Genomic DNA, 3,477 nt, shown 5'->3' with positions numbered 1-3,477 from the left:
TATACCCGTTTGTTGCGACCAGACGATGGAGTCCAGGAGCCAGACGCCACTGTCGACGACGACTCCTACTACACTGGAGGTGCCTACTACTACGTGTAGGCCACTGAAGATGACCAGGAGTAGTTTAGGAGGATCCCAAACAGGAGGCATGTGCCTCTTTCGATATGTATCCCAGTTTGTGCTAGCCATCTTATGGCAACTTGTTTAACTTATGTCTGTACTCAGATATTGTTGCTTCCGCTGACTCGTCTATGATAGAGCTCTTGTATTCGAGCCCTCGAGGCCCCTGGCTTGTAATATGATACTTGTATGACTTATTTTATTTGTAGAGTTGTGTTGTGATATCTTCCCGTGAGTCCCTGATCTTGATCGTACATGTTTGCGTGTATGATTAGTGTATGATTGAATCGGGGGCGTCACAAGTTGGAATCAGAGACGACTGCCTGTAGGAATCCCCCTTCCACACTCCGTAGCCGAAGTCGAGTCTAGACATTACAAAACTTTTTACTAACATGGTTGTGTGTCTTACGGGCCCACATCGCCATTTGGGTGGTATTAGGATCTTTTACTCCTCGATCCTTACTCTGGGACTCTGAACTCTCTTCTACTCGGGTTAAAAGAATTTACTAACTCTCACTACACCACAACACTGATGTACGGACAAAAAAACTGCCGGGAAAAGCCTGTTTAAAGGGCAGATAAACGGCCGGGACAGTGATATTCCCGGTAGATAGAACCGCCACGAGACGGCTGCCGGGGATTACTTGTCCTGGCAGATACATTCTCCCGACATTTTTTCTGCCCTAGCTCATGTATGTGCCGGCAGTTATACAGCCAGCACAAACAAGTTTGCCCGGCAGATAGTAGGCCACCATGTTTCGTTTCACCAACAAGCTAGGCTGTTCTAGGCTACATATCCCCAATTTAGTATCAAGCACAATATGCCCAGGCATCATACATCATTCCACTTAAGATTCAATAGCAGACATCAAACACATTTAGAATAAAAATTGAAAATTTCAACATCCATAGATCTGTTCAGTAGCAACCAGCCACATCGGTAAACATAATTTACATGAGACAATAAGACGTTATGTCTCCAAACTAAGCTAAAAACTGTTTGAGCTTGACTTATGGCTACAACTATGTCTAGGAAACAATGGCATGTTTACACTTTTGTATATTTCTGCTCAGTCGTTTCTCGAATGGCATTGCCATATTCATGAGATGTTCTAAATACCAATTCGCCGCCATCATGTGAAACTACGTTATTCTAAGAGGTCCACATGTCTCCGGCCGAAGAGTCACCAAACTTGCAATGCTTAAAAGATCACATATTAGCCACGCATCACTTGATTGTGTTGTCACCGTGAACATAAGAATAACCATGTAGACATTCTAGTTGACTAGCTCAACTACATGGTGACCAAAAGATCTTCCAATGTGATGCCAACCTGAACAAATAAGATGGTACCGATGAAGAAACAAATATAGAACCTGCTGGATGTAATGAGTTAGTCATTTATAGAAAACCTTTGGATTAATATAGCTGCTAAAAGCATTGAAACTTTATAGCATGGAGCACTAGCAATGAATCTTTGGAATAATTGATTTTAGAGAATTAAAACATTATAAAAATCTAACAAATCCCCTGTAAAAAGATAAAATAAAAAGCTAAAAAATCATTTGTCAATTAATGCGTTTGTTTAAAAAAATCTTAACATAAAAGGAAAACAACATGTGTTCAGAGATGAGAACCATGTTACAAAAAAGAATTCTGCTGACTTAGGTCAAATCTCAAATGATAACTAGAAAGCAAGTATACATGATCCTGACTCTAGTTTCCGCTGTTTCTATACAATCTGTGACACAAGTAGATCAATTTTTACAACATTGATATTATTTCTGTTTCTTACCGGAATCCAAAGTAAATATTTGTTACATAGTTTAAAATAATGATTAGTTTGATCACTAACAGCACAACAAAGTGTCTACCTGGTAAAAACATCAAAACAAATAAATTGTACCCATGAGCATAAAATACAGTAATAAAAGAGCATTTGGTATACTTTTAATGGCATAATTCAATAACTGGGTGATTATGTGAGGACAAAAAATCAAAAAATATCATATGAATCATGTTTTTAAATATACAATAGCATGGACAGTAATCAGAAGCTTCAGAGTAGCTTACCATTCCATAATCCATTATGATCATCAACACATAATCAGAAGGGATCACACCATACTTTAGATGTGAAAAACTGATCCATGAAACTTACTAAAATTTAATGTATCTAAGAAAGTAAACCATAGATGGTATTCAGGTACATACATGAGATTTAATAACAAACCAAAACAGTACTTCAATTCCAGATCAATAGACAAGGAAAGCATACAATAAATAAGATGCAATGTATAGTAGTAGAAATTTATGTGTACAGATGAGGAAATATTCCTGACATGTATTGCTCATAAGTAGAGAAGGAGAGGTTCACAACCTTGGGAAGGAAATCTCACTTGCATCTGGTTTCCACCTTGCTGGATCTGAGTAGCCTGTAGCAGTGAGGGGCACGCACTGCGCTCGCCATCAGGGTGGAGGAAACCCGCCCGTCCTTGTCAGATGGAGGTCCATGGGGGTGTAGGGCGCATCAGCATGGTGGTGGCGCGACAACACAGAGACAGTAGAGGAGCCAAGAAGCACTGCTTCCTCTTGTGCTTGTTGTCGGTGGGCTTGCAGAACGATGGAGAGGCCTGGTGCTGTCGTGGGATCTGGTGCTGGGGATGGAGGCAAGCGTCGATCTAGATGCACCGACGGCGTTGACCAATCCCGATGGCGATGTTGACCTCGCACACCAGATGCGAGTGGAGGGAGGCGACGTTGACCTCGATGCACCGCCGCCATTAAAATCAGTGGAGGTTGCACGATTCGGCGGTGGAGGGCACTATCGAGGGCGGAGAGGGTCGGCGGCGGCATGGGTCGGGGAGGAGGGATGGGCTTGGGAGGAGGGTTCGGTTTGGGGGAGAACTGGTGGGGCGGCGGCTATAATTTTTTCAGTGAAAATTTTCAGTGCCTCGCGCGCTATCTCGCGCCAGTGAGTTTGGACATTCTTGCGCCACGGGGGCAATCTCGCTCGGGTGGGCCATGCTCGAATTCTCCCGGCAGTTTATCTGCCATTCAACACTTCTACTGGCTGTAAAACCATACCCGGCAGATCATTTGCCTGTAATCTGGTATTTCTCCCGACAGTTAATTGCCATGGATTAAGTGTTGTGGTGTAGTGTCTAACATTAGGATCCCGTGACCACGTTCACCCCAAAGTTGGATAAGCCCTAGCTATTCCTTAGAGTAGTATATTGACCATTATCCACATTGTCATTTGACTCCTTTGAAACATCTTTGTTTTCAGATGGAACCCACGAGACAGGTCGTGCGCCACACGACGGCCATTGGTGCCTCAGGATCACTTGTTGTGT

The 3,477-nt window shown here is 42.8% G+C and overlaps 1 long non-coding RNA gene across 2 annotated transcripts; it reads right to left on the bottom strand.

The window, feature by feature from the left end:
- Positions 1-1,010: 1,010 nt before the first annotated feature.
- LOC119288837 lies at positions 1,011-3,010 on the bottom strand. 2 transcript variants are annotated; one of them, XR_005141298.1, is made up of 2 exons: positions 2,521-3,010; positions 1,011-1,497 (listed from the first exon to the last, which is right to left on the bottom strand). It is a non-coding gene; the product is annotated as an uncharacterized LOC119288837 (long non-coding RNA). The 2 variants fall into 2 exon arrangements; XR_005141299.1 differs by having other exon boundaries at positions 1,011-1,454.
- Between the last annotated feature and the right edge of the window lie 467 nt (positions 3,011-3,477).

This window comes from Triticum dicoccoides, chromosome 4A (assembly GCF_002162155.2).
Source record: "Triticum dicoccoides isolate Atlit2015 ecotype Zavitan chromosome 4A, WEW_v2.0, whole genome shotgun sequence".
In the NCBI taxonomy this organism is placed as follows: domain Eukaryota; kingdom Viridiplantae; phylum Streptophyta; class Magnoliopsida; order Poales; family Poaceae; genus Triticum; species Triticum dicoccoides.
Note: the sequence above shows the minus strand (reverse complement) of the source record. Positions and strands in the feature narration are given on the sequence as shown.